This window comes from Aedes aegypti, chromosome 1, assembly GCF_002204515.2.
Source record: "Aedes aegypti strain LVP_AGWG chromosome 1, AaegL5.0 Primary Assembly, whole genome shotgun sequence".
Taxonomy (NCBI): domain Eukaryota; kingdom Metazoa; phylum Arthropoda; class Insecta; order Diptera; family Culicidae; genus Aedes; species Aedes aegypti.
Window position 1 is genome coordinate 137,060,506 of NC_035107.1, and position 13,059 is coordinate 137,073,564.

At 49.9% G+C, this 13,059-nt stretch overlaps 1 protein-coding gene across 1 annotated transcript in view; it reads left to right on the top strand.

Annotated features, from left to right (window-relative positions):
- LOC5564066 (E3 ubiquitin-protein ligase highwire) overlaps nt 1-13,059 on the top strand; it is a 156,762-nt gene that overhangs the window by 18,784 nt on the left and 124,919 nt on the right. The window lies entirely within an intron of this gene.

The window sequence follows — 13,059 nt, forward strand, 5'->3', positions numbered from 1 at the left end:
TGCGCGCAAAAAGCGTCCTTGTCATCATAATTCATCAGTGCTTCCGGAGTGAGGGCTATGCAGGTTAATTATGCTGAAGTTAAAGAACCGGCATTTGATTCTTAACTTGCTCATTCTTTCATCGATCGTCCACCACTCGATCACGCGCCTTCGCATATCGCTCTGCACTATAATAGTTTTGCCCACCTCTCGTGTGTTGCCGCAGCTCTGGCAGATGGTATGGCTACCTCTAAACGTTCGCACCATTGATTCCTTCCAACACACTTCCTGCAACGCTATGATTCCAAAACCGTGGACCTTCAGTACATTGGAGAGTATGCGTATGCTTATAATGAAGTTGAGAGGGTTGCAGTTCCACGTACCGAGTTTCCAATCGCTAGTCGATGTTGCAAGTTCCCGACCCGGTAGAGCAGAACTACCATTATCAAAAGGGGATTCGGCACAAACACTGAAGGCAAAGGGCTCCAACTCAATCACAAAACGAGTAATTCATTTTAAATGCATATATTGGGTGCCATCATGACTACCTGACACCTAAACTTGACCTCGAGGCCTATCTTCTATCCCTTCTTACATGTAGTGGCTTAATCCTAGATTGCTGGTACTCACGGCACCGGCCATTATGCTCCCGCCGCCTTTAGCTCCACCAGCCTCCGCATCCTTTCTGACGGTCTGCGCTCGCCGTCGTCGCACGCTCTGTGCTCCTGCACCACCTCAGCTGAAGCGGCTAGCTCTCGACGGTCATTCACCGCCGACGACCTTGCACTACTGTGTTGGGAACCCCTGGTCGTGAGTCACAGTCCGCTTTTCCTCCGATGTGCCAAATGTCAAATGCTGATGTGGCTGCGGACGATCCTCCACCGCGGTGTTGGGAACCCCTGAGTGTAGACTCGCTGGGCCTTCCTTCGATGAGCCAAAGAACGAAACTGCAACGAAAAAACCCTGTTGTTCTGCCGGTTAGTGACTGCTCGTTCTTGATTGCCGGCTACACATACCCAATAAGGGGTTTCTCGTCGTGTGTGGGTGCTTCGAGGGAAGCGACAGCCAACCTGGCTCGCTTCGAGGTCCTCCTACGGCTCTTGCAGTGGCTATGCGCTATTGGTGGATGCAAAATCGTCCCTAAATCAGGAACGGATTAGTCGGCCATTTTGCCCACACAATGTAGCGTACCTACCCCCTTTCTTTCCGTCGGAATCACGATCCGAGCAGTAGCGTCAGCAGACAATGGATTTGCGGCGTTCTTATTGTTGAACAATGCGTGCCCGTCCTGATGCCAGCGATGATCTCGTGATCGGACAATCACGTCGGTTTCGAAGCGGTTGGCCTGAATGATGTACAAAATTAGCTCCCACTTCGTTGTCAATCTACAATTTGACTCACCACTCTAAAATGCTTCTTCGTGCCTTCTAGGTCGTCGATATTTGCCGCGAAAACCGTGATCCTTCACAGTTAAAAATAATGAAGATTACACGTCATCTAAACTCCATTTATGCGATGTAAACATGACGTCATGTAAATTTATGTCTGGAATCATGTAAATATCTGTTATATGTCACGTAATCACACAGGATCCTGTTGAATTACATGATATGTAATAAAAGTTTACATGACATATCATGTAAACATCCATGATATACCACGCTCCAATTATGTGCATTATATGTCTCAGATATTTACACGTTTCGTTCGAACTGTGTTCCTTTCACCGTATGGCCACGTGACGATGATGAGCTCTGGCGCCTTTCGCGTCCGGATGTTTTCCGCCACGGCCGGTAACAACTATGTAACCTTTCACTATGGAAAACTGCAAAAGTTTTCTTTCGCCGGCTTTAAACGGCACTAACTTTTTGTGGCAAAATCCGCTTATTAAACCGAACCGACCGATCGCATCATGGGGACTGACAATGGAACGACGATGAAAAATCTTTCTCGCCCTAGCTCAATCGTGCTGGCTTTGGTTGGCGTGTGTGTGTGTCGGCCTTCGGACAATCACTCTCCCGCATATGCTGAGCAACGTCACCGTAGAGATCGCTTCTTCTCCTACGGCTCTTCCATCCGTGCTGTTAGGTGTGGAGTTGTTTCGTCTTCGTTCCCTTATGTACTTGAGTGCGCTTATGTATTGAGAATGATTTGCTGTGCTGATGTTATTTGGCAGGCTGGTGACGGATGGTTGTCGCAGTGGTGCTTAAACTTTGACTGGCGGAGCAATGCCTTACTGTTTTTGTGTTATAATCTTACTGGTTGTCAAAGTTTTCTCCTGATACAATATCGCTAAACATACAAAACGTAACACAACTCTACCGTAGCGGAAGAATTTTTCATGAATTGGTGATCAAACAATTCATGAAAAATTCCAACAAATCTTTAATCATCCTCCCAGGATGATGGTCAGAGACAAGTCGGTCAACTAAGCTCTTGAGCAGACCTCAAGTTACATCGTGTGCTTAACTCTACTAAACTTCATCATACGCAAGCCTCGGCTGCTTGCCAAATCAGATCTTCACTATCGCCTTAATTACATAATATTAATCTATACCAAATTTTACGCCAGCTGCGCCTGGCAGATTTTTCGACCTCTCAAATCGTCTCTGACCAAAGTCCTTGTCCAGCTTCATCAAATCCTACGGCAAATCATCATTCAAATTGGATTCTAGCCTATTGTGTTGACTAGAATAGGCTTAATTGCACACTAAACATTAAGAAGCTATATTTACAGACTAAGGAAAAATGGTTTTGTTTTGGTTTGTGCGGATATACTGAGAAAAGAAGCATTTCCGCGACTAAATCGTCATGGGCCCGAGAAATAGGGTTTTACCGCGCCCCTGGTCGCGTTACCGTTGGGATGAAGATTCCATGACGACCCCCAGATCTTTAACCCTTGGCCACGCATTCGAATTGACTGGAAACACTTGAGGGTTCGTGTGCACCGCTCCAGTCGTGGATTGGCTGGATTGCCGAGATCGTGTTTCGTTTCTTCGTAGTGGTGCCACTCATAGCTCTGTGTAGTGAGGGTGGTCGTATTGTTGATGATGTGCTCGATTTGTCACGATCGGCTAACGGCCTGACCACTAGGTGTGTTTATATGTGAGTGTTTCTCTTCCTGGTTGGCATGATGCTGCCGACATGGCTTGATGATGGTGCTTCTCGGGATGTCGCTACGCTTGATTCATTGTCCTGTTTTTGGTATCTGGAGCCTCCCTACTCACGACGGTTTTCAGGGTCCCAGTCTCCCTTGCCCGCTGTAGGCCGTCGATTTGCTAGGTGCTTGTAATGGTATTTGGAGCCTCCCTACTCACGATGGCTTTCAGGGTCCCAATCTCCCTCGCCCGCTGTAGGCTGATGTCTTGCTGCGTTCTCCTTGTTGGTATTTGGAGCCTCCCTACTCACGATGGCTTTCAGGGTCCCAATCTCCCTCGACTCCTCCTCTCTCAGTGATACCAGATGCGATTTCGCCGCGCCTGATAGTGGCCGTAAGCTTTGAGCCGCGTCGAACCGATGGTTGGTCGTCGATCTCCGACTCTCCACTCCTCCTATCCGAAAGCCAGCTGGTGCACTGCAGAGATCCCTGCTCCCCGTTTCCAAAGACACAGGGTGCGATTTCTCCCGCTTCGCGAACGGCGCGCGGTACGCTTCCTGGCGCGATGGAAGTATTTCGGTACCGCTTGTTGTTTCTCCTGCCTGCTACTGTGCCTGTCCTGATTTCTGAAGGATGGGATCGCAAATCGTGTACTGTCTCTAGCGTTGATCGTGATCTACAACAAAGCTGACGAATCTGTCGAGGTGGAGAGGTAGTCGTATTGAAGTTATTGCTCATCACACCTGACTTTTGCCATTTTCCCGCTTGGTACGTGTTTTTGAAGCTTGGTACTCATGGTTGACAGGCACTGCCTGTGGACATAGCTTTATCGTTGTGGAACCTCGCTCGGATGAACGGAAATCCTTGCTGTCGACTCACAATCGGTGTTGCTGAGGTGAGTGATATTGCAGCGGTTCGTCTCACTCAGTCTTCGTGGTTGATGCTCCCAAAATGGTGTTTTTGATCGCTACTGTTGTTGGTCTACAGGCACCGCCTGGGTACATAGCTCGACCGGTCCGGAATCTCGCTTCTAGGAACGAAGATCCCCGTGGATGATGTCTTCAAATCGATGTAACGGAAGTGCAGAGTCAGGATCGATCTTCTCTGCCCTCCTGGTCGCTGTAATTGTGCCCAATGATGGTGTTTTCTTCAGCGTTTTGCTTGCTCGTTGACAGGCACCGCCTGTTTGCATAGCTTGAACACATTCGCTTAGTCTGCCTTGATGTCCTTCGCGTGGAATCTTCCTTTCTTGCCGCTTAGAACATCTTCCAACACGTAGAGGTTCGCCCCGAGGATTTCCTTCACGATCGCCGGAACGAATTTCGGCTCTAGCTTGCTGTTGATCTGATCCGCCTTTGACGAGAGAACGAACGATCGTCGCCAAACCAAATCTCCTGCCTTGAACGCTACTGTTCTTGTGCGAAGGTTGTATCGCTGCTTCGCCCGCTGGTGGCTGTTCTTGATCCGCTCGATGATCAGCTTCTGGATTCGACGAATTGCTGAGAGTCTCAGGTCCTGCGCTACCTTCGGATCTTCTGGCGTGTTGAGCTCCTGCTGTGTGTAGAGGTCTGTGTGCAACAACAGGTTTCGCCCAAAGTTGGCTTCGTGCGGACTCACACCCGTCGCCTCGTGCCGAGCTGCGTTTATCGCCGCCGTGATTGCCGGTAGCTTTTCGTCCCACTCTCGGTGATCGCCGTCCAGCAACGCCCGAATACAGGTTACTACGACGCGGTTGACGCGTTCTGCGTTGTTGACCTGTGGACAGTAGAAAGCCGTCTTCATATGTCCGATCTTGTGCTTCGCCAACCAGGATTTGAAGACCATCGATTCGAATTGCTTCCCGTTGTCAGACAGTATTAACCGTGGGCGAGAGAACTTTAGACAAACTTCTTCTTCTAGGAACTCAACCATCTTCTGCGAATCCGCTGCGCGCATTGGCTTAACGATCACGTACTTGCTCACCCAATCTACTACTACTAACAGCACCGTGTTTCCTCGTTTGGAACGTGTAAGCGGACCGACAAAATCCACCGAAATCATCTCCCAAGGAGTCTTCGCCGGCTTCGGGTTTCCCATCTGCGGCATCATTCTCTTCCCTGGTGCTTTGCACGCTTTACAGGTCGCACAGTTCCTCACGTAGTCGTTAATCTCCAGCTGCATTTGCGGCCAGTAGTAGTGGGCTTGGAGCTTGTGCCAGGTTTTGTAGAAGCCTAGATGCGCTGCTGCTGGCTCGTCGTGGAATCGTCGGATCAACTGAAGTCTCTCCTCTTTCGGAACGCATTGCTTCCACTTGTGATAGACCGCTCCTACTTCGTCCTTGCAGCGGCAGTTCTTGAACAGCGTATCGTTTGCAATGCGAAAGTCCGGGAACTGATCTCCTTCGCTCTTTACCCTTTCGATTAGCTGCTTGTACCACGGATCTTGCACCTGATCAACCGTGAACACCGCTTCAGCCACCGTTCTCGAGAGAGCATCTGGAACAACGTTGATAGATCCCTTCCTGTACCGGATCTCAAAGTCGAACGCGTTCAGACGTAGCAGCCAACGACTCATCAGCGCCGTCGGGTTCTTCATGGACTTCAGGTAGCTGAGCGCTGCATGATCGCAGTGCACGACGAATCGGATTCCTTCTACGTATCCTCTAAACTTCTCGATCGCTCGGATCACCGCAAGACACTCTCGCTCCGTGACTGAGTACTTTCTTTCCGACGCTGACAGCTTCTGCGAGAAATAGCTGATTGGGTGCTCCTCGTCGTTAATCTCCTGCGTTAGCACCGCTCCAATTGCAGTATCACTGGCATCGCACGCTATGGCGAATGGCTTGCTGTAGTCGGGCATCGCTAGCACCGGCGCCGAAACTAGGGCTGCTTTTAGTTTGAGGAACGCTTCTTCGGCGATCGGATTCCAGCGGAACTTGGTCTTGCCTGACGTCAGGTTCGTTAACGGAGCCGCCAGTTGCGAGAATCCGGCGATAAAGCGTCGGTACCAATTGCAGACACCGAGAAAACGCTGTACTTCTTTCCTCGTAGTTGGAGTTGGAAACTGCACGATCGCTTGGATCTTCTCATCATCTACACACCAGCCTTGCTCGTCAATCACGTAGCCGAGGTACTTCATGCTCTTCCTGCAGAACTTGGATTTTTCCGCCGAAATCGTGAGATTTGCTTGGCACAGCCGGCGGGCAACTTCTTCAAGAAGTGCTATGTGTTCTTCGAAGGTCTCGGAGCAGATAATGATGTCATCGAGGTAATGAAATACCAGCGGTTCTAAGTCGGCGAACAGGTGTGTCATAAGTCGCGCCAGAGCTTGGCTAGCTGTACATAGTCCGAATGGCACCACCTTAAACTAGAAGTGGCCTCTGGATGGGACGGTGAATGCTGTTAGCGGCCTCAAACCGGAATGGAGAGGTAGTTGCCAGAAGGCATCCTTGAGGTCGATGGACGAGATATACTTGCTGCTTCGGAGGTTGTTGGTAATCGCCGCGATCTGGGGAATCGGGTAGCCCTCGTTCACCATGATGGAGTTGAGGTGTCTAGCGTCCAAGCAAACGCGATATTGCCCAGTCTTCTTCTTGACGGCGACCAGTGGGTTGTTCCATGGCGAGAACTGCGCCTCCTCGATCACGTCCAGCGCTAACATTCGGTCGATCTCTCTATTCACCTCCTGCAGAACATACGGCGACATGGGATAGTGCCGTTGCTTCCGTGGCGGTGCGTTTCCTACGTCTATTCGATGCTCGTACAGCCTGGTACGTCCTAGCTTGCCTTCAACCGCTTTCAGGAACTTTTGGATCGCCTGCTCTAGACGTCTCTTCTGTTCGGGACTCAGCTGCTTCATCTCTTGTTCTTCGCTGCCTTCTTCCTCTTCCTGCTGAGATTCGACTGTGCAACACACCGCTTTAACTCCAAACTTTTCCCAGAAGTTCATTCCGAGAATGATGCAGTCCGGAATGGAAGGCACCAGTAGCACTGGAAGAACTTCGTTGCGGTTGTTGTATACGATAGGAAGATAGACGAAATTTGTTATTCTATGTTTTGTGCCGTCCGCCGTTTTTATTCCACCACAGACGGTTCCTTTCTGCAAACCGCATTGCTCTGCTAGCTTGGCTCTTGCTCCTCCTAGCAGAGAGCAGTTCGCTCCGCTGTCCAGCAAAGCTGTGAGTTCCTTTCCTAGCACTGAAATAACGGCGTGCGGTCTATTGTCGCTTCCGAGATTGATGATGACGGAGTTGATGTTGTCGAATTCGGGTATAACGGAGGGGTCTCCGAAGTTGTGCGGAGAGCTGCTCCCCTCTACTGCTGGTTCTCCGCTGGATAGTTTACCGCGTCCGTGCGGCATGTGAAGCAACTGCGCAACGAGTAGCCTTTCCGCCCACACCGGTAGCAGAAGAGGATCGCTTGCGGCTTCGGACAGTCCATGAATCTGTGACCTTCCTCGTCGCAGTTCCAGCAAACCATCGCTAGCCGCTGATTGTTCGGAGCTCCTTGCTGTTCTTCATGGTGATTTTCCGGTTGGCTGACCGGTTCTGGCTGTAGACGGTAGCTTCTTCGATTGTTTTCGTTCGATTCCTCTACCGTGCGAAAAGTCCACTGTCGTGCTTGCCAGCCCTGTCCTCTTTGAACCTGTTCTGGCTGCTGTTGTGGCTGACGTGGTTCATATGGTACGGCTTGCGGTCGCTGCTGCTGTGCTTGCGTCTCTCTTGCTTGCTGCCGCCCTGCCCCCAAAACGTTAGCTTCGGTTCGGTTGAGCCTGTCTGTCGATCTGAATTGTCTTTCGTCGCGTGTGGTAAAACTTGGCCTCGTCGATCTTCGCTCCAGGTTCATCTTAAGCGCGTTGACTTGTTCAACAAGCTCGTCGATGGTGTGTTGCCATGCGTCTTCACACTGCTCTTCCCCTGCTTCTCTTTCATGGTGGTTTTCTTCCAGCTCCACCACATGGACCCTGCTGAACCGGTGTAGCTGCTGCTGATGCTGAATCGGTGGTGGTCTGTTGGTTGCTACTGGCGTGGCGAAGTTCGGCTCGAGAAGCGCGCTGTGCGGAATTGGAATACGGCGTTGCCTATTCAGGAGCATCTTTGTCTCGTCGTAACCGGTGTCTTCCAGTGAACGTGGTCTTGCTGCTGTGACGATAGCTGCGTAGTTCTCGTTCATGTTCTTCTTTACCAGGAAGAACTTCTCATCGTCCGGAATTGGTGGATCCACGAAGCGGAAGAGCGCCGAAATGTCGCGGTAGAATTTCGCGAAGGATTCCTCCCTTCCTTGGAATCTGAAGCTGGCCTCCAGACGAAGAATTTGGGAGTAACCGCTGGGCAAAAATTCTCTGCGGATCTCTCGCTTGAACTGGTCCCAGGTCCGCAAAAGGTTCTGTGACGTTGCTCGCGCATACCAGTCAATGGCGTCCTCTTGAAGAAGGTGCTTGATAGAGCTCAGAAGAGTAGCGTCGCTCATTCCTTCCGACCTCGCAAAAGTCTCCACACGATCCAGAAACACGTTGAGTGACGTCGTGTCCTTCTCGCCTCGGAACTTGAATGGCCAGTTGTGCACCGCCTTCTGGATTCTCCTTTCGTCCGCTCGCTCCGGCGCAGGTCGTTCTCGGCGAATCAACCGCTCCAAATCATCTCGCATTCGGTAGTATTCTTCGCGCATCCGCTGTTCTCTCTCCTGCATCTCCGTGATCCTTGCTTGCAGTTCACGGGTTTCTAGCGACTGGTGTTCCCGTGTCGTGGAGTTCCATGGATTGCGATCCCGGGGATGGTAGGGAGGTGGTGGTGATGCGGCTTGCTGTCCAAACTCCCTTTCCCCAGTGTCTTCGTTGCCTCGGTCTCGAAACGAACTCGAAAACAGCAATCCTCGTCCTTGTCCACCAGAGAATGACGTCACCGGTGGTGGTGTGGAGTCTTGCCTCGAAGAATCGCCTACCGGAATCGTGGCATCCGTCGTTCCTCCAACTGCTCCTTCGTTCTCGCCACTGCTTCGTCTCACTGCACCGGTCGACGGTGCTTGACTCACAACACTCTCACTCCTTGGTACACCACTCACTACACTTGTCCCGTAGATTTTGTTCAACAACACGTCGACATGCACGGTTAGCATGCCATGCGTCTCCCGCAACTCACTCGGAGGGCGGATTAGCTTCAAACGGTCGCGATAGTGGTAAAGACGTGTCCGGATATGACTCAAGCATATATTGGGTGCCATCATGACTACCTGACACCTAAACTTGACCTCGAGGCCTATCTTCTATCCCTTCTTACATGTAGTGGCTTAATCCTAGATTGCTGGTACTCACGGCACCGGCCATTATGCTCCCGCCGCCTTTAGCTCCACCAGCCTCCGCATCCTTTCTGACGGTCTGCGCTCGCCGTCGTCGCACGCTCTGTGCTCCTGCACCACCTCAGCTGAAGCGGCTAGCTCTCGACGGTCATTCACCGCCGACGACCTTGCACTACTGTGTTGGGAACCCCTGGTCGTGAGTCACAGTCCGCTTTTCCTCCGATGTGCCAAATGTCAAATGCTGATGTGGCTGCGGACGATCCTCCACCGCGGTGTTGGGAACCCCTGAGTGTAGACTCGCTGGGCCTTCCTTCGATGAGCCAAAGAACGAAACTGCAACGAAAAAACCCTGTTGTTCTGCCGGTTAGTGACTGCTCGTTCTTGATTGCCGGCTACACATACCCAATAAGGGGTTTCTCGTCGTGTGTGGGTGCTTCGAGGGAAGCGACAGCCAACCTGGCTCGCTTCGAGGTCCTCCTACGGCTCTTGCAGTGGCTATGCGCTATTGGTGGATGCAAAATCGTCCCTAAATCAGGAACGGATTAGTCGGCCATTTTGCCCACACAATGTAGCGTACCTACCCCCTTTCTTTCCGTCGGAATCACGATCCGAGCAGTAGCGTCAGCAGACAATGGATTTGCGGCGTTCTTATTGTTGAACAATGCGTGCCCGTCCTGATGCCAGCGATGATCTCGTGATCGGACAATCACGTCGGTTTCGAAGCGGTTGGCCTGAATGATGTACAAAATTAGCTCCCACTTCGTTGTCAATCTACAATTTGACTCACCACTCTAAAATGCTTCTTCGTGCCTTCTAGGTCGTCGATATTTGCCGCGAAAACCGTGATCCTTCCTTTCACCGTATGGCCACGTGACGATGATGAGCTCTGGCGCCTTTCGCGTCCGGATGTTTTCCGCCACGGCCGGTAACAACTATGTAACCTTTCACTATGGAAAACTGCAAAAGTTTTCTTTCGCCGGCTTTAAACGGCACTAACTTTTTGTGGCAAAATCCGCTTATTAAACCGAACCGACCGATCGCATCATGGGGACTGACAATGGAACGACGATGAAAAATCTTTCTCGCCCTAGCTCAATCGTGCTGGCTTTGGTTGGCGTGTGTGTGTGTCACTCTCCCGCATATGCTGAGCAACGTCACCGTACACGCAAAAAAAATTGTGCGGTAAAAACTACCATTTTAGGGGGTTAACTTAAGCGCTCGCACCGGCAATTTTCAGCAGACCAGAAATGCGCTTGATTTTACCATGTCTGTAGTTGAAATCAGATTGTTGTAAATTATTTCTGTCAAATGTACCAGTAATGCGGTGGGGTGTACCGTAAATATAGTAAATTGGTCTGAATTTCCATGGTACTTTTAAGAATTGACGTAGTCAGCTAAAATAGTTATTTTTACTACAGAATTTTTTCCCGTGTAGAGATCGCTTCTTCTCCTACGGCTCTTCCATCCGTGCTGTTAGGTGTGGAGTTGTTTCGTCTTCGTTCCCTTATGTACTTAAATGCGCTTATGTATTGAGAATGATTTGCTGTGCTGATGTTATTTGGCAGGCTGGTGACGGATGGTTGTCGCAGTGGTGCTTAAACTTTGACTGGCGGAGCAATGCCTTACTGTTTTTGTGTTATAATCTTACTGGTTGTCAAAGTTTTCTCCTGATACAATATCGCTAAACATACAAAACGTAACATCGATTTCCGTAGCTGTGGTCTTTGCCAATTGTTCTGGTCCGTATAATCTCATTGACGTTCCTGTGCTGTGTATTGTTACGGCTGGCTTGCAGTGCCTGACACCAACCCCGTAGATTCCCGGAGGACCATTCCCCCTCAATGTTCGGAAGGCCGTAGTACGCAGTTTAGCTTAGAGTCCATCTCTGGCACTCGGATGATGATCCTCCACCACTAACATGGGGGACAGACGCTGTTAAGAGCCGCTCCCAACATGGAGTACTAAGGTGGCGTCTTCATCAGCACACAAGTTAGCCATCCCGCTTTTGGAATAGAACATATCCAAGGGCCCAGATAGCCGTAGCGGTAAACGCGCAGCTATTCAGCATGACCATGCTGAGGGTCGTGGGTTCGAATCCCACTGGTCGAGGGTCTTTTCGAAAAAGGAAATTTTCTCGATTCCTGCCACACGATATACACATGCAAAAATGGTCAATAGGCAAAGAAAGCTCTCAGTTAATAACTGTGGAAGTGCTCATTAGAACACTAAGCTGAGAAGCAGGCTCTGTCCCAGGAAGGACGTAATGCCAGAAAGAAGAAAGCTCGTTTAAATTGCCTCTCAACGGACATATTGCAATAACCCAATTCTTAAGCTTCATCTCTCCAATTTTTAGTCCAAAGTTGATCGTCACTCGGGTAGGTGAATTCAGGGCTACATTTTCTTCGAAGAAAAATTATTTTCCTCGAAGAAAATCCGCGTCGGAATTCGCCTACGGCCTATAGGTCATACGCTTCATCGATAGCAAGTTTGCTCGCAAGTCCGGGATAAATAGTTTGTCATAAATAGTCATACTCACTCCTTAATAATTCACTCCACAGCCATGGACTGGCCTTCGTTTGTCACACCATTTATGAGTGGTTGTTCGAGCTTCTCCAGTGACTTGAATACCTTCTTATCATTAACAAAATCATAAACAAAACAGAATCCAGCTTTAACGTCACTTTGTTCTTCTTCTTCTTGGCATTAACGTCCCCACTGGGACAGAGCCGGCTACTCAGCGTAGTGTTCTAAGAGCATTTCCACAGTTATCAACTGAGAGCTTTCTTTGTCGTAGTTGCCATTTTCGCATTCGTATATTGTGTGGCAGATACGATGATACTCTATGCCCAGGGAAGTCAAAGAAATTTCCATTACAAAAAGATCCTGCACCGACCGGGAATCGAACCCAGACACCTTCAGCATGGCTTTGCTTTATAGCCGCGGACTCTAACCACTCGGCTAAGGAAGGCCCGTCATTTTGTTACACCTGGTATTTACAGCATTCTTGCGACCTCCTATGAAAGCAACTCCCTCGGTTCCAGCGACTACGTTGGCTAAACGTTCCAACTTGACACGGCAATCCTTCGCCATATGGCCCTTCATTTGGCATCTATTACATTTCCCAGTGAACTTACGTTGTTTCCGCTTGAATTCGGCAGACTGCAGGTTTCTCCTCATCCGTATCTGCCATTCTATCAGACTTCTTCAGCTCTTCAGCCAGTATTCGCTCACGTACAACAACATGAGGTGATGCTACAACGATACATAAAGCATTCGTATCCCAATAAACGTTCCACCTTTCATAAGGCAAAAGGCATTAATTTCGATAGTCTAGTTTGCAGCGTGTCGTTCGCTCTCGTGTAATACAGCAGCATTCTAGCCGCATGTTCTATCTCTTCACCTTTTGGTAGCGGTCCACAGTTCGACGGTTTCGCTGCTCCAATGCATTGCAATGGATCCCAATGGAACGCTGTTGATGATTGCTTCAATGTTTCTCCAGCAGCCCTCGAGAAAGACTCTCATCAACTCTCATTTGTCCGGCATAGTCGTTCAAGGTCTGAAAGTCTGGTGTCATGTCAACCCGGTCAACCAGTCAGTGATTTTCGATAGCGATCTATACCGATTCGTTTTGGATCGTTGGTGATCGCCATCGTTGGACAAAGATCTATAAAGAAATCGGAAGACTGATTGGTTGGGAATGTATCTGAGTCT